Source organism: Gorilla gorilla, chromosome 5 (genome assembly GCF_029281585.2).
Source record: "Gorilla gorilla gorilla isolate KB3781 chromosome 5, NHGRI_mGorGor1-v2.1_pri, whole genome shotgun sequence".
NCBI classification, from domain to species: Eukaryota; Metazoa; Chordata; class Mammalia; order Primates; family Hominidae; genus Gorilla; species Gorilla gorilla.
This window is the reverse complement of record NC_073229.2, coordinates 165,793,456-165,813,294: the sequence shown is the minus strand read 5'-3', so window position 1 is coordinate 165,813,294 and position 19,839 is coordinate 165,793,456.

Here is a 19,839-nt window from a genome sequence, read left to right as displayed (position 1 = left end):
ACAGAGTTTTTTCAGGTCATAAAGCTTGTTTATACCCCCTATGTAATTTGAATCAAAGACAACAATTAGGTTGACATCATGTATTACATTAATATGAAATCCTCCACTTGGTTTAATTTCTTACAACCTAGTTCCTGAAGTTTGTTTGCTCAGAGTGAACATGGTCCTGTTGTTATCCCATATTGGCCTGTTCTATTAGCATTACTGAAATCCCATGTATATGGGAGATAGTTAACTGACACTAAATCAGTCATGTTGTACAACCAGGAAAAGGTATAAATGACTATGGTTCTAGTTTATACAATATCACAACTCTTGCTATAGTTCACTTTTGCCGCTGATCCCATATCCACATATACAAAGTACCTCACCCATTCATTTCAGTACCTACTTACATTGTATTTCTAGAAATCATATTTCCAAAATATATAATATATACCCCATGTTCTGACTCAAAAATATTAGTAAGTGCCACTATGTTTAATTATGGTATAAATAATTTTAAACCAGAATATTAGATATCTAGCCTCAAATTGTATAAAAGTATAGGGTTTTAAAAAATTTTTTTCTAGTTTATTTAAAAATAATGTTTAAGAAAAAGAGCTCATTAGGCTCTAAGACACTTAGTGCATAATAAATATACATGTTCTATTGAAGAGAATAATTTCCACAAAATTATGGTGTTGCTATAATATAAAAATACTTTCATTATCCCTATTAGGGATATTCATGAAAATATAATGAAAACATAAGTGAAAGATTGGTAATTAACTACATATTATTCATATTCAGGGAATTACATATTAATAAAGATCAAAAATCCAATATTTCACTTCTGAATATTTTCCTGAATAGATGAGTCAGAGACTTCTAAAATTCCCTCATTGGAAATCTGCTTTTCTTGGGGAATACTTCCCTTCTCATAGGTGGACTGTTTTTCTTTAAAAAAAAAAAAAAGAAAGCCTGGAGGGGCGTTATTTACCTACTTAACACAGGTTCTCCATTCTAACACAGAATCATGTTTATATTTATATTAATTTATTTTGCAATATATGTAATGAAAACTGAATCATTTGTCAGTTTAACTCACTTTCTGTTCCCTTTTCCAAGTATTTTAGTTATTCACCTTTATGGATTTGCTCAAGAGCATAGCTCAGTAAATTTTAGATAACATTGTCAGTACTTGCCAGGAAAGTGTTAACATTTTAAATTAAAATTAGATTTAACTAAAATGTATACTTCATATTTCCTATTAGTTGTGTGGCAACTTATATAGCTCTTAACTGTATAAAATAGTAAACAAATTCATTTTGTCTATAGTTTCACAATAACAATGCTAAGCTTATGATTGATCAGAGAGATTACATAGCATGCCCTGAAGTTCTTTAATAAGAATACTCCTGTGACCATAGATAGAGACTTTATCCTCTTCTAAGCTTAAGCTGCTTCCCAGAACTGATAGATGCTGTGTTAACACACACCCATGTGTGCACACAGAAACACCACACCTCTATAGCTTTCCCTTCAAAATAGCACAAAATTCACTAAAACTTTTGCTTAACATTAATGTGAATATAGTCATTCCCTGCTTTGTTAAATTAAAAATATCCTACCTTGTATAAATTAATTCCATTTGCATTCTTTTCTCAGTGCAGATAGAATAAACAAGCAAACAAAGTGGAAAACAAAAACCAAAAAATCGTGTCAACAGAGTGTTCAGTAAAGCTATTGTGACAAACTTAAAGGACACTTATAGTTTATTAGTAGATCAAGGTCAAAAGTAACACAGGAACCTCAGGGTCTTAATTTTGTTGGGATTGTGGGTAATTGCACAGTGCTTACAGACATTCTACTGAGAATATATTTACATTTTGACAAGCCTCCTAAGGAAATTTTAAATATTTACTTTTTGTTTTATCATCAGATTCTCAACTATATAGTTTGACTTCAGTGAATAAATGACAACACTATTTCATGCTTAAGGGAGTTCACAGAAAATTTTGAGATTCTTTCTAAACATTATTTTCTTCTAAAACAAGTGTTTTAGTTGAGTAAATCTTTGTAAAACTGAACTACAAATGTGTTTGTTAGTTATATTGGCATCTGTTAGACTGTGAATATCAAAAATAAATACAGTCAGCACCAGGGATGCTTGAATAAAATATATGTGGATAAGGTTGATTTATTTGAACTGATTTTTTTTCCCATATGAAAAAGAAAAGCATTTTCAACAAAACCCCCAGAAACAAGATAGTCCTTCAAACTGATCACTAAATCAAGTAGCAGGTATTGAACAGACCATCAGAGGTTCCTTTTATCCTTAGGAGAGTGAAATATATAAACTAAAATGAATTCTCAAGATGAACGAAAGCAAAGGGCACAACAACTAACAGAGCATTTCAGACCTGAATTGGTAAAGGAACTAGCAACTGCTTATTTGTTGTTCATTTTTGATTCCATTTAAAATCACCCTCAAGAGGAAATGTCAGGAAAAGTGAAGATTCAGTAACTTATTTTTACTATGCTGTCAAATTTCTCCAGTATCAAATTGTATTTTAAAAAATAGTTCTAATGACAAGCAGAAGATGATTCCATTTGTTTTAAAAAGCAATGTTTTTTTCTGAATGATGTATGGTTTACAACAGTCATTAAAGCAAGTATTTACAAGGCAAGTAAACTTCTCTCTCTAGTGAATTTGGTAATAGTGTTATCTATTTATGATTTGCTAATACAAATGCCACACAATGATATGTTTTAGAATAAATTGCTCAATGACTTAAATTTAAAACGTTAGTTCAAAAATTCTCACAGTTATATTTTGAATACTCTGTCCTCGTTACTTTTAGCATGCCCTTTACAGAAAATGAAATGGTTGGATCACTCTCAGATTGAGAAAAGAAGAAAGCTATCTGTTTCTGAATAAGGAAACCAAACAAATAAATAAATAAAATTATAAAACCATAATAGTAGCATCAACAATAACAATGTCAAAAACACACCTGACATAAAGAGTACTTGAAGTGTAGAATCTCAAATTAAACTTTTCATAGGTATTGATTAATATTATTATTTGTGAATGTGGGCTAAAATACAAAAATTGAAAAATGGAACATGACCAATGTTCCCAGTGTGTTTTAATTTGACTACATGAAGACATTGCAGTTACATAACTTCTTACAAACACAGTTTTGTGTGTGTGTGTGTGTGTGTGTGTGTTTTAATTATACTTTAAGCTCTGGGGTACATGTGCAGAACGTGCAGGTTTGTTACATAGGTGTACATGTGTCATGGTGGTTTGCTGCACCCATCAACCTGTCATCTACATTAATTTCAGTTTTTTAAAAAAACTCTTGGTATTAAAAACATCTTTTACGTTAATCTATCTATGTCTTTATACATAAAGAGAGTTTCTTTTAGACAGCTTATAATTGAGTCTGGCTTTTATCCAATCTGATAATGTCTGTCTTTTAACTGGTGTCTTTGCATCATTAACATTTAAAGTGATCATTGATATGGTTAGATTAAAATTTACAATATTGCTTGCTTTTTTCTTGGCACTTATTTTCTATTTTCTGGATTTTTTTCTATAAATACAGTCATACAATATGTCATCATTTTTGAGTATCTTCTTTCACTTAGCACAATGTTATCAAGTTCATCCATGCTGTAGCATTTATCAGTAATTCATTCTTTTTCATTGTAGAATAGTATTCCATCGTACAGATACATCATATTTTATATATCCATTTATCAGTTGATAGGCATTTGGGTTGTTCTAATATTTTTGCTATTTTAAAGAATCTGACCATGCATAATCACATATTTTTGTATGGGTATATATGTCTTTTCTCTTGAATATATTTCTCTGGAATTTCTGGGTTATATAATCACCCTATACTTTACTTTTTGAGAAACTGTAAATATGTTTTTCAAAGAGGCTGCATCATTTTACATTCCACAAGAATGTATGAGGTTTGTCATATATCATATGTGTATTTCCCCACATACTTGTTGTATTAGTCCATTCTCACACTACTAATAAAGACATACCCGAGACTGGTTAATTTATAAAGGAAAGATATTTAATTGACTAACAGTTCAGCATGGCTAGGGAAGCCTCAGGAAACTTACAATCATGGTAGAAGGGGAAGCAAACATGGCCTCCTTCACATGGTGGCAGCAAGGAAAAGTGACAAGCAAAAGCGGGAAAAGTCCCTTATGAAACCAACAGATCTCATGAGAACTCACTCATTATCATGAGAGCAGCATGAGGGTAACCGCCCCCATGATTAAAATACCTTCCACCGGATCCCTTCCATGACAATTCAAGATGAGATTTGGGCAGGGACACAGCCAAACCATATTATTCCACCCCTGGTCTCTCCCAAATCTCATGTCCTGACATTTCAATACACAATCAAGCAATTCAACAGTCCTCCAAAGTCTAAACTCATTCTAGCATTAACTCAAAAGTCCAAGTTCAAAGTCTCATCTGAGACAAGGCAAGTCTGAAATCCAATAGGCCAGTCATTAAACTTTAAAGTTCCAAAATGATCTCATTTGACCCCACGTCTCACATCCAGGTCACAGTGATACAAGAAATGGGCTCCCACAATGTTGAGCAGCTCCGCCCCTGTGGCTTTGCATGATACAGCCCCCTTCTGGCTGCTTTCACAGGCTGGCATTGAATATCTGCAGCTTTTCCAGGTGCATGGTGCAAGGTGTCAGTGGATGTACCATTCTGGGGTCTGGACAATGATGGCCCCTCTTCTCACAGTTCCACTAGGCAGTGCCTTACTAGAGACTCTGTGGGAACTCCAACCCCACATTTCCCTTTTGTATTGTCCTCGGAGAAGTTCTCCATGAGGGCTCTGCCCCTGCAGCACACCTCTGCCAAGACACCAAGCATTTACATATATCCTCTGAAATCTAAGCAGAGGTTTCCAAACCTCAACTCTTGTTTTCTGTGCACCCACAGGACCAACAACACATGGAAGCTGCCAAGGCTGGTGGTTTGCACCCCCTGGATCCATGACCCTAACTGCACCTTGGCCCCTTTTAGCCATGGCTGGAGCAGCTGGGATGGAGGGCACCAGGTCCCTAGGCTGCACACAGCAGAGGGGCCCTGGACCCAGCCCAGGAAACCATTTTTCCCTCCTAGCTCTCTGGGCCTGTGATGGGAAGCGCTGTCGTGAAGGTCTCTAACTACCCTCAAGACATTTTCGCTATTTCTTGGTGATTAACGTTTGACTCCTTGTTACTTATGCCAATTTCTGTAGCCAGCTTGAATTTCTCCTAAGAAGATGAGTTTTTCTTTTCTATTGCATCTTGAGGCTGCAAATTTTCCAAACTTTTATGCTCTGTCACCTCTTGAATGCTTTGCTGTTTAGAAATTTCTACTGCCAGATACCCTAAATCATCTCTCTCAAATTCAAAGTTCCACAGATCTCTAGGGCAGAAGCAAAATGCCACCAATCTTCTTGCTAAAGCATAACAACAGTCACCTTTGCTGCAGTTCCCAACAAGTTCCTCATCTCCGTCTGAGACCAGTTTAGCCTGGACCTTATTGTCCTTATCACTCTCAGAATTTTGGTCAAAGCCATTCAACAAGTCTCTAGGAAGTTCCAAACTTTCCCACATCTTCCTGTCTTTTTCTGAGCCTTCCAAACTCTTTCAACCTCTGTGTGTTACCCAGTTCCAAAGTCACTTCCATATTTTTTGGTATCTTTTCAGCAGTGGCACTGCTGAACATTCCCTTTACACTCCCGGTACGAATTTACTGTATGAGTTCATTTTCATGCTGCTAATAAAGACATACCAAAGAATGGGTAATTTATAAAGGAAAGAGGTTTAATTGACTCACAGTTCAGCGTGGCTGGGGAGACCTCAGGAAACTTACGATAATGGTGAAAGGGGGAGCAACACATCCTTCTTCACATAGTGGCAGCAAGGAGCAGTGCCAAGCAAAAGGGGGAAAGTCCCCTAGAAAACCATCAGATCTCATGAGCACTCACTCACTAAGATGAGAACAGCATGAGAGTAACCAAGCCTGTGATTAAATTACCCCCTCTGGGTCACTCCCATGACACATGGGGATTATGGGAGCTACAAATAAAAATGAGATTTGGGTGGGGGACACAGCCAAACCATATCACACGTCAACAGTTCTTATCATTTATCTTTTTAATTATAAATGTCCTAGTGGGTATAAAATTGCATCTGATTGTCATTTCACTTTACATATTTCTAATGACTAGAGATGTTGAGCATTTTTTATTGTGCTTATTGAACATTTGTATATCTTCTTTTGGGAATTGTTTATTCAAATCCATTGCCCATTTTTGATAGGGTTATTGGATTATTGCTGAGTTGTAAGAGTTCTTCATTCTGGAAACAAATCTCTTATCATATATGTAATTGTTAAATATTTTCCTTCATTCTTGGGGGTGACTTTTTACTTTATCCTGTTTACAAAAGTTTTAAAATTTGATGCAATCCAATAATCCTTTCCTCCTTGTTTCTTGTGCTTTTGATTGCCCATATAAGAAACCGTTGCCTGATCCAAGTCAGAGACTTACTTCTATGTTTTTTTTCTAAGAGGTTTATACTTTAAGTGGCAGCTCATGCCTGTAATCCCAGAACTTTGGGAGGCTGAAGCAGGAATATCACTTGAGCCCAGGAGTTTAAGACCAGCCTGAGAAAAATAGAGAGAGCCAATCTCTACAAAAAAATAAAAATAATAAAAAAAATTAGTTGAATGTTGTGGCATATGTCTGTGGTCCTAGCTACTAAAGAGCCTGAGGTAGGAGGATTGCTTGAGATCAGGAGGTCAAGGCTGCAGTGAGATGTCATCACACCAGTGCACTGCAGACTAGGTGATAGATTATTTTTATCAAAAATAACAAAAATAAGTAAGTATATATATATATATATACACACACACACACAAACACGTACTATATATATCGTTCTAGCTCTTACATTCAGTTCTGTGATCCATTTTGAGTTAATTTCTGTACATGACGTGTGTAAGGGTCCAACTTTATTCTTTCTCATGTGGGTATTGTTTTGTCTGAGCATCTTTTATTGAAAAGACTATTTTTCCCCACTGAGTTGTCTTGGCACCCTTGTCCAAATTAGCCATAAGCATAAGTTTTTTTTTCTTCAACTTTCAATCGTTTTATTGACCTATACATCTATCCTTATGCCAGAACCATGCCAACTCAATTACTGTAGTTTTGTAATAACATGCATTATTATTGTTCAGTGATAATATATTTTATGAGAATAAATAATCTTATATTTCAGATGATTGTCACTCAACTCACCCCCCCCATTCCATGGCTCTATATTACATGTAATACTAGTGGAATAATTTATTTTGATTCCTTGTTTTCTTTATACACTAAGAATATGAAGCCTAATTTTGTGACCCACATTAAACAATTTTTGCAGGAAATTTAGATGTTTAAATTTGCTGTTAAGGTGACCTCTTAGCTAGTTTCAAGTATACAGAAATTTTACTATTTTATATTCAAATAATTTAATATATAAATTTAATGCATATGTTATGTGTTTGTTCTTTGAAAATACAAGATTTTATTCTTTGACAATATGATTTAATAGCATTTAATTCAAATTAATTTGATAACTCTGTAAATGAGACTAACACTTTTTTGATATTCATTAACCTAAAGAATGAACAGCACAGAAGTGAACACACCATAGCTTTCAAAAATGTTCATTATTTTCTATTATGCAGCAGGAGAGAAACAATTGCTTACTGACTAGATGACATTTTTCTGGAAAATGCTTATTATGGAGTCCGCTAACCTCTGAAACTTGTGTTTCCATTAATCCATCCAATCAAATCAATGAGCATTGACTAAGCATTGTCCTAGACATGGAATACATAGCCAAGATGTCTGGCTGGAAAGGATTTATAGACTGGTGTAGACATAAATAATTAAACAGGAACTGTTTATGGTAATAAGTACTGAGATATAGACAAGGAAAAATACGAGGCTCCCATACCAGATGGGACAGTCAGTAAAGGCAGAAAGAAGTAAAGTTTAAATAAATTCATGAAAGAAAGTAGAGCTAGCATAACAAAACCTTCTGGAGAGTACTACTGCTGCCAAGTGAACTTTAAAATTTCTATCTTGCTTCAGTAAAAATAATTTGTTTCTAGTCTTAAAATCATATTTTAATACAACCTCAGGACACAGTTGTACCTGAGAAAATAGAAAGTTATGAATAAAGTAGAAATATTAAGCTGAAGAGTTTTTAGATGTTGAGACCATGTAAATATTAACTGAATATTTGTTGAAGAGAACAATAAGGAATTAAGTTGTAAGATCTTTACTTAGTGCCATTGCATTGAAAAGTGTGTGAGAGTCATTCTCACAAAACATCACTACTGCTATTTCATCTTCTGCTCAAATTCTGTGCTGTTTTTCGAGGCATGGAATTACATGGTTGGTAGTAACTCAAAGATTTGCGGAAGTAAGTCCATGGACCTTCACAGGTCTGTGGGCTACCTTTCTAGAACAGGGTATATACAGTGCATATATTCACAACTCTGCTCTCTGGATTCATGACCTCTATTCTAAAAACTGCTCCAATCTATCTCTGCAAAATTTCAGTCCAACTTAACACTCTCTTTATCTTTTGAGAGAAGAATCTGTTACATATTTTTAGAAGAAAATTATGACCATAAAATCAGATATATATATCGATATATCTATATCGATATAGAGATATATATATCTATATCTATATTTTGTATCTACTCATATGATGTCTATCCAAGGTCTGTATTTGGCCAGTTTGTGTACACAATCTTGTAATCCACTCTATCTCTCTCTATTTTATTGCCATGAGGAATGGAAATAAAGAGTGAAGAGACTAGAAAAAAAAATCGATACTCAGAACAAATTTAATCACTTTGCCCCCCCAATAACAGAGTATGATTTCCTCTACAAAAGGAGGTTATACTGTTTTTAGGAGAAAAACAAGATGACGGCACTTAATTCTGTATTTATTTGCTTATAAACTCAACTACCTCAGAGAAAATCAGAAAATATGTTGCTTCGAAATAAATTTGTATATAGAATTTAAGTTCAATATTATGTTTCAGTGAAGTTAGCAAACACTAAATACCAAGAATGAAGAAAAAGACAGTGAAATGTTTAAGAGGAAATAATCTGCCATTGTCTAAGTCTGTATCTGAATGTTATCTGCTCCAGGTATCAGGGAGAGGCTGTCAATCAGCTCTATTGCTGGAATGAAAGAGTAGAAGGTACAGTTTAATTTTATTATGGAAATTGATTTGCATCTCTTATATTTCTTGATTGAAATCTTTTCCAGGTAATGGCATTGAAGAATACTCATAAAACTGCCATGACTGGGGTAATAACTATTATTATGATCAAATTTAATAAAAAAACTTGCCTGCAATATGGGAACTATGAATAATTCATGTAAACTGTTGCTTAAAATGTGATAGAGAGGAAAAGACTTGTAGAAAAAAACCTTAATGTATCCAGACAGGGATCATAATTGGTTTTTGCAAATAATGAATACTTCATGTACGAGCCAAGACTAACAAGGATAGAAGTGAAGACTCCACACAGAGGAAACAATTCCACATATTTGATTTTTGCAGCATAAGTGGGATAGATGGCTTTTTATAAAAGAACTGTCAGAAAATACATATCCAAAATTTATATTTCAGAACAACATAATGCTTCTTTTAAATAAACAAAGATTAGGGAAATATTTAAAACAAGCCTATATTCATACACTTGTGAATGGTCTATGAAAAAATTGACTTCAGATCTCAAGTTTAGTATTTTTCTATCTATATTTTTTAGCAGTCTCAGAGGCTTTGAAATTCAACTTACTCCTAAAGATTTTGTACACATTCAATATCAGAAGAAAGTCATTTTAAAAAGCTTTGTTTTTATTTACTCAGTAGATCGAATTTTTGCAAGTGTGTTTGTATCTATAGCTACAATCAAATTTTTTTTGTTTGAGATTTATTTCAACTTAGTTTTGTTTATTTTAACTCTGGAAATCTCTTTGTTTCCTGCTTTTATTGGCTACCATCTGGTGGAAAAAAATTGTAATAGCAGAAAAAGGTTAAAATATATGCAATAAGACAAAGATTTTAATTTTAAATATGTTTGTCACAAAATACTGCTGATACAGGTAGCAAGCTTGATACTAAAATATTTTTCTTACCAAACCAAGTTTCATTATAATTATGCCTATTTGGCTCTGAAGCAATATGAGAATGTGTTTAATTGTTTATATATAAAATAGCTATCATACTATAAGATATTCAAAGAAGGTAGGGGCCAGTTTGCTTTAGTTTTTTCCATGTCTGTTTGCCCTGGACACACTTGTTTTACATACATTGTTTCAGCATAACTATTAATAGTGCCTCCTTTCAGTTTCAAACTATACAGAATAAGAAAATGTATTATATAAAAGCATTAGTATGGTGCTCATGGACACACTATGCATTAAATATTTTTAATTCTTTTAATTCAGCATTTCTGCTGTTTTTCTCCATGTGTTGGGTAATTTGGCATAGATTCTCATAGAATTCTTAAAGATAACATCAAAAAAACAAACATTTAATTATGAATTAAAATGTAATAGTTGATCAGTTACTTCAATTCTAATTATTTTGGAAGTATATTGACTAGTTCATTGCTTATAAAAATGGCAAGTTTTTTTACATGGTTAATAAGTACAATGTGGAGTACAAACCAGTATTATTCGCTGATTTAACTCATGATGTCTTAATATTGATCTTCTTGCACTTTTGAGTAAATTGGCTGAGAGAATAATTTTGTTGCAGGTATAATGTTTTACTATATATAATAAAACCTACAATTAATTTAGGGCAAAAATAAAATTAAATGACATATATCCATATGTAAGTTATATATCACTTAGGTAAAATAATTATAATTTTGATGATTAATTCATTCTTGTCATTCTTGCCCACAGTGCTTCTTAAGATACAACTCTTAAAAAAGGGTTTATAGTCCTCAAAATTTATTTGTATTTATACTTTGAAAAAGTTATACATTTTAATATTTAAAAAGATTTAAAAATGCTATTATCAATATATAATTTTATTTGTTAACATATCTTAATGGTCCCAGGATTCACATAGCCAAACTTACTGATTAAAATCAACAAAGGTCATATTCTAATGCCATGTACTTGTTTATTTTATAATTTACAGTAAATATCTTCAAATACTTTAAAGTAATATGTCAAGAGAGAGAAACAAAACACAGTATTAAAATCTGTTGCAGCTAGAGTTGAGCATTCAGGTATACTTAATCACAAATCTGTTGTTCCAATTAGATTAATAATGTTCAATTTCTATTTAAGTGAATTGTTACCCTAGGCTGTTAAAAATGGAATTTACATTAGAATAGTTATGGTAGTTATAAAATTATTTTGAGTTTTAAAGTTTTTAAATCTGGAATCTTCCAAAGAGAAATGTAAAAATAAAACTATCTAGTTCCTTAAAAAATAAAAATCAATTTAATGAGGTCAAGTAATAAAGATGAACTCTGTTCCTTTATGTACATGCATTATATGCTTTCCTCCATATAAGTGAATTCTAAGAATTTATATATACATGTAAGAAATGATGTTTATCTACAAATGAAAACACACTTACATCACATAATACATATTTTTCCTTTGAAATTTGCATTCAAGAAACCTCATATCACATTATGTGCCCCTTTTAGCATATAAACTCCTATTTGGGATGGAGAAGTTTATATACCTATCAATAGGAGATGTTGGAAACTTATAGTTGATATGATTAAATCAAAATCATATTAAAAATTATTTGTAAAACCCATAACTCAACTCTACATACAGTGTGCTGAAAAGAAAAAGCCACACGGCCTTACCTATTCATAATTGAGCTATCCAAAAGCCTTTAGACTGAGATTTATAAATAAATTTTTCCATAAGTTCTCAAATGATTGTTCAGATAATTTAGCCATTATTAATATATAAATTGATGGATCAATTTAAGCATAAAAGAGAGAAACAATGGCTATGGTTAAAATATTAAATGTTGGCATACAGACATACAAACATAGAGTTTTATTGGTTTTCTCGGAGATGCTAGGAAAATAATTTATTATTCTGAAAAGTGCTTTAAAAAAAAGAATCAAGCATTTATCCCTTCTTTTGTGTATTAAGTATTTTGTGGTAATCAAAGACTATATAAGAGAAACTTTCTTTTATGGAAATATTCCAGCCAATAAATCAATGAGGATCAGAATTAGAATATCACTATTTTGCAACTTTAAATTAATTGTTTTTAGATAATTATCATTAATAACTTCAAATAAAGTAAAATCAAGAAAAGCAGGCTTTATGGCCTCCTAATGGAAGTACTTAGAATCTATTAAGCCTATTACATAAATTCTTTCTAAAATTTAACTAAATTTCTAGATCTAACAATCAATTCACAGAGAATACTGAGAAACATATTAAAAGACACCACAGGCTGTGTGCTGTGGCTCACACCTGTAATCCCAGCACTTTGGGAGGCCAAGGCAGGCAGATCACTTGAGGTAAGGAGTTCGAGACCAGTCTGACCAACATAGAGAAACCCCATCTCTACTAAAAACACAAAAAGCTTGGCATAGTGGCGCGCGCCTGTAATCCCAGTTACTCTGGAGGCTGAGGCAGGAGAATCCTTGGAACCCGGACGGCGGAGGTTGCAGTAAGCCGAGATCGCGAGATCACGTCACTGCACTCCAGCCTGGGTGACAGAGTAAGACTGTCTCAAAAAAAAAAAAAAAACAAAAAACAACAACAACAAAAAAACAAATAAAAAAATAAGACACCACAGAGAAGCAATAAGAAAAATTCGGACTGTGGGAAATTATGAGGAACAAATAACTTGACTTATTTACTTTCAGCAAAATCTCAAGGGTAAGAAAAAAGTTCAAAAGGAGGAAAAGATAAACATATGAAGAGAATTTAAGAGACTGGTTAATTCCAGTGTATCGATCTTATCTTTACCCTGATTCAATTAAATCAACTGTGTAACTTCATGAGAAAACTCGAGAAATCTGAAAACTCACTAAATACTTGCGTGCATTAATGTTATTTAAGTCCATTCATGATATTTAAGGCACTACTGTTAACCCTTCAAGGTAGTTTATGATATTATGATTATGTTTTTGAAAGATTGCTTGTATTTAAGGATGCATAAGAAATATACATAGAAGAATGATATATCATCTGGGTTTAGTTCCTTAATGTAAGATAGGGTTAAGTGATAGGGATATAGATAAAACAAAATTCGTTATAAACCTTTATTCATTGGAAGAAGATGAGGAATAGATACGTGATACATGGTTACATTATTATTTGCTCTTTCCATGCACACACATGTATCTGTATACATGTATAGTCATATATGTGTGATTATGTATGTATATATCATACATACACATATATATTTACTTCCATGTATGTATATATCTTCCCTGGGTGTTCTTAGTGCACTCACACTCCATTTAGATTCTTTTGTGAATGATTTTCTTTAATGTACAATATGTAGTTTAGCCCTAGGCTTTGTAATTTTGTCTATCGAGATAGGGATGCAGCACTCTTTGGATAATAATCTTTTAATATTTTGATGCTACTAATTCAAACACATGAAAAGAAGGAATTTATAAAAATTCCTCATAAAACAGTGATTCATATAATTCTGCCCTAATGGTTTATGTATGAAACCTTTGAATGACAAAATATTTCATTGACTGGATCTCTAATATTTGCGTAGAACACTCCGCTTAGTTGTTTCAGGGCTGCAATTATATCCTTTTTTATTCCTCAGAAATTACATTTTAAATCCTTAAGATGATGCAGTTCAGTGCATCCCAGTGTTGGATTTTGCAAGTCTTTTTATTCTTCAAATTATTACAGTAAGCTAATGATGGGAACAGCTAAACATCAGAAACCATGGAAACTCAATTCCTGGGCCAGTCACACTGATGTATTAGTTCATCTGTAATGACATTTGGGATGACAGAATTCTTCCCTGATGAAAGAACTACTGAATATTAGCCCTAAAAGCACTTTCTTTATCTACTTATTTCAGTATGATATACATATTTTTTAGTTCAAGTTTAAGAAGAAATTATGCAGCAGATAAAATATAGAGCAATAATGAAAGTTGTGGGAAGCATAGCTTTGACTAGGCTCCTTTCTAAACTTTACTATGTTAATCATTTATGCATAGAATGTGCGTTGCATTAAACAGGCTTGTATAATCAGTTTCTATGTCAACCAAGAAGCTGGCAGATTATATTGATTCATACAGGATGGTTTCCCAGGTTGTGACCAATTTATTAGACCTAATTATTATATTTAAATGACTGGCAATAGAAGCTGGAAAATAAGTGATAGAAGCTCATCATTTAAAATATTCTTACACTTCAAAGGCTATTTAGATGTATAATAATCCTTATGAAAATAATTGAGGTAAGTAAAATTGATGAGTGAATCCAAAGTACATATTAAGCTAATGAATTAAGAAAAAAATAACAATCATGATTTAAGCTTGAGGGACCAAACTGCTTTTTATCTGATATTAGGAGGGTAAAAAATATTTACTCATAAAACTATATTGAAAAATGATCTCAGTACATTTAAGAAAACATAGAAGCTTAAAATAAATAACTCATATTACCATAGTATTTGTTATTTCCTCAAAACACGTATCTTTTCTGTTCTAAATTGCTATTTTTTAAAAAAAGGATTGTTTGTTAGTGACAAAGAGCAAACTATCGCAAGGACAAAAAAACAAACACCGCATGTTCTCACTCATAGGTGGGAATTGAACAATGAGAACACCTGGACACAGGAAGGGGAACATCACACACTGGGGCCTGTTGTGGGGTGGGGGGAGGGGGGAGAGATAGCATTAGGTGATATACCTAATGTTAAGTGACGAGTTAATGGGTGCAGCACACCAGCATGGTACATGTATACGTATGTAACTAACCTGCACGTTGTGCACATGTACCCTAAAACTTAAAGTATAATAAAAAAATGAAGTGGCAGAGAATAATAGTTCTTCATCCAACATACACTGAGTTCTAAAAGATCTATGTAGTTTCCTGTTTTTAAGATTATAGATTGGGTTGAGGAATGGTTATAAAATGTGGCAAAAAGGGAGCCAAGAAAGTGATCAATTTTCTAACAAAGATTGGTATGACGTAAAAACACAAGCTATGTTCAGTATAACTAATATTGGGAAAACACTAGTCATAAAAACTCAAGGATACGGAATCACATCTTATGGTTTCAAGTATGATTGCACCTGATGGCCTCAAGTGATGTGTTTTTCAAGTGAGATTTGCTGATCCAAGGATGATTAAGTTGCTTTTATAAAATTCAAATTACTTAATGAGGATGTTCCGAACAAAACCGCCTGATCATCTTCTATGACACAGATCTTACCCATGAGAAGTGACCTCCATTATCAATTTTAAAAAAATGACAGACCATTTTGAAGCTGATGTTGATGTTAAGACTACCAATTATTATTTGCTTCATCTCTTCAGTGCTGGTTTTACTAAGAATTGCAACAATCAAATTTGAAAGTCCTCTTATGCTCAGCACACACAGATTCATCAAATCCGGAAGAAGAAGATGGAAATCATGATCCAAGAGGAGCAGGCAAGTGCCTTGAAAAAAGTGGTCAATAAATTAATTGCAGAAAGCAGTGGAAAATACCTAGAAAAGTTTGCAATCCATTTATTCTCTCCATGATGTCTCCGATAAAATAGAAAACATGTTGAGGAAGCTGAAGTTCAAGAATTGGAAAAACTCTTGAAGCTTTATAGAAAAGTAGTAATTTTGAAATGCTACTGAGAATGAGACAGGTGCTAAAGTTGAATGACTTGATGGATTTGAGTCAGCGGTCCAAGAGTCTGCTTAAAATTCAGATTTTTATTAGAGACAAATGAACAGTTGTATTTAAGAAAGAAAGAAGGAAAGGAAGAAAGGAAGGAAGGAAGGAAGGAAGGAAGGAATCCTGTTTGGGAAAAAGACTTGAACTTAAGAGCACACATTCTTTTAAAATAATCCTTAGAAAATGAGAGTTACGTCTTTCAAATGATTACAAAATCCAGATTTAAACAAATAAAAAGTTGTGACTTACTTTCCAATTCCTCGAGTAAATTTTATAAGCAAAATATTTTATTTTAATTTAATTGTGTTTATTCATGTTTTCTGTAGTAATTCTCCATATTGGTTAAAAAAATCCTCACTATTTAGTGAGACTGTCTCCTATATTGACCCCAAGTATTCTACAGTTTTCCATTTTACTTTTCCATTTTAAAACTATCTCTAATTTATTTATAGGTGATAAGAAAAGAAACTTGAATTATTTTTGTTCCAGTTTTCAAATATGCCTGTGTGTATATGTACATACATACAAGGAGTCTTTAAGAAGTTTATGGAAAGTGTGTATGATGAAAAATCTATACATGGATTTCAAAAATTTTTGCACCAAAATAAACTTGTACTAACTTGTCATACCATGTCTGAACAGGATCACAGGATCTAGTTTGAGGTACTAAGAAAGATAAGACATCAGTTTGAAAAAAGTCCCTATCAGAGCAACGTGAATTCTGCTAATTTTTGAAGCAGGAACAAACGTCAATATTATAATGGAGCTTGGGTGGAAGGAATGATGAATTTATTGATACTTTATTAAAAGTTTAAAGAACAATACCCCAAAGAAATAAACAGTTTACAAATAAATAACTTGTTTTAAGAAGGGATGAGAAAATGTAGAAGTTGAAGCTGGCAGTGGCAGACCATCCACATCAATTTGCAAGTAAATATTAATATCATTTGTGCCCTAATGGAAGAAGACCAGTGATTAACAGGAGAAACAATAGACAACATCATACACATTTCCATTTGTTCAGCTTACACAATTCTGACAGAAATGTTAAAGTTGAACAAAGTTTCTACTTGATGAGTGCCGTAATTGTTATTCCCTGATCAGTTGCAGAAAGGAACAAAGCTGATGCAAAACAAGTAAGATCGAGATTCTGAAGCCTTTCTCAGAAGAATTGTAAAAGGAGATGAAACATGGCTTTACCAGTATGATTCTGATGACAAAGTACATTGAAAGCAGTGACTACCAAGAGGTGGAAGTGGTTCAGTCAAAGCAAAAGCAGTTTGGTCAAGAGTAAAGTCATGGCAAAATTTTGGGTGGATGTTTAAGACATTTTGCTTGTTGACTTTTGGAAGAGCCAAAGAATGATAACATCTGCTTGTTGTGAGATATGCTCATCTCTCATCTGCTTATTTGAGAAAGTTTTCCAACGCTTTAACAGAAAAATGCCCAGGACGGCTTTACCAGAGAGTCATTCTCTACTACAGCAATGCTTCTGTTCATGCCTCATCAAACAAGGGCAATTTTTCTAGAATTTTGAAGAAAAATTATTAGACATCCATGTTACAGTCCTGATTTTTCTCTCTCTGACTTATTTTTTTTTCTAATATTTAAAAATCTGGAAGGGCACTCATTTTTCTTTGCAATTAATGATGTAAAAAAGACTACAATGACATGGCTAAATTCCCAGGACCGTCATCAGCTCTTTATGGATAGATTAAATGACTGGTATTATTGTTTACAAACATGTCTTGACCTTGATAGAGCTTATGTTGAGAAATACGGTTTACATTTCACACTTTTATTGTCTAATTCCATTTTTCCAGGAACTTTTTGAAGTCCCCTCATATTTTCAGGAAGCTTATTCTGTTCCAGTTGTCAATAAAATTATGCCATTCTTCAGTTTGAGCTTTTCCCCATGCAATTTAGAATCAGCTTGTTAATTTCTACAAAATATCTTTTGACATTTATAATAGAATTTCATTTTGTTTACAGCCCTATTCAGTAAAACTTGACATTTTTGTGATCTATCACTACATTCATTTACTTAAATTCTTTCAATATAACACTATAAACTTTTACTCAAATTTTGTAAAAACTTGTGTTGGATTTAATCCTGATTATTTAATAATTTAATCCTATTTTTCATGGCACATATTATAAAATTATATTTTCTGTTTATTGCTTGTTTGCGAGAATGCAATTGGTCTTATAAAAATTTGTATCTGCAATCCTAAAATTGTTGAATTGTATGTTAACTAAAGTTTTTTTGAGTTTTCTAGGTAAACAATTATATAGCCCATAAATAACTTAATTGATAATGGTGATAGTGGGCAATCTTGCTTTTCTTCTTCTTGAAGAACATTATTTTAATCTTTTATTATTTTTCAATATCTGGATGTAATTTGTTAGTAAATATACTTTAATATTTTAAGAATATATCCTTCTATAAATAGTTGGCTAATAATTTTTAGTATGAGCATATATTGTACTTTATGGACTACTGATTTTCTGTCTCTATTGAAATGAATGAGTGATTATTTCTTTTAATGTAGTAAACTATATTAATCTCTAATATTAACCTACTGTACATTCCTGGGAAACATTCTTCTTTATCATTGTCATTATTTTTAATGTATTCCTTGTTTGGTTAGAAAATATGTACTTGGGATTTTTTATCTTTGTTATTAAGATGGGATTGTAATTTTTTTTAATCTTACTGACTTGAGATACTGAATCGTACATACAGATTTTAGTGTTACCCTTATGCTGACCTTATAAAATTAGCTGATGACTATTTCCTTTTTTGTTGTCTGGGAAAAATAAATAGAAATACAATAATTCATTCTTTTAGAGTTTAATACAATTTTCAAGGAAACCAGTCAGGGATGGCTGTTATCAGTATTAGCTTCTAACCACTGAAAACCAAAGGTGTTTTTTGTTTCCTTTCAGATTCAACTACTGTAAGTTTTAGATTTCATATAATTTGTTTAAGCATTAAATAATTTTGTTTCTAACTAATAATTTTTAATATCTGTAGCATCAATGACTATTATTTTTAAATTTATATTATTTCTGTAACTTCTCTTTTAATTTCTTAATTTTCCTAGAGTTCTGTCAATATTACTAGTGTTATACATAAAAGACTTTTGGGTTTGTTGGTCCTATCTCTTGAATCTCCAGTTTCTGTTTCATTCATGTCTTTTATTTTCTTGAGTGTTTCCTTCCCTCTCTGATTTTGGTGTACTGTTCCTATAGTAATCAGTGCTAGATTTTAGTAGCTACATATATTTACAGACTTTATTTCAATTTATGAAGTTATTTAGCACATATTTTTTTTCCTGAGGATTACCATAGCCATATAGCATAAAAGGATTGAATTTTGAAATTACAACTTTGTAAACTTATTTACTAATTTATTTTTATTATATTAAGGACACAAATTGAGATATATCCTCTCAACAAATTTTTAAATGCACAATATGATATCGTTAAATATGTGTACCATGTTTTACAGCAGATACCTATTATTTATCTTACATAACTGAAACTTTATATCCCTTGAACAGCAATCCCTCGCTCCAATTCCCCTTACACACAGCCTCTGGCAACCATCATTCTTTCTCTGTTTCTGTGAGTTTGACTATTTTAAATACCTCATGTAAATGGAATCATGTGTTTGTCATTCTGTGACTAGCTTATTTTACTTAATATCCTCCATGTTCATCCACGTTGTCACAAATGGCAGGAGTTTCTTCTTTTTTACTAGTGAATAATATTCTATCATATGTCTATACCATACTTTATTTTCTTTATCCATTCATCCATTGATGAGAAGTTAGGTTGTTTCCACAACT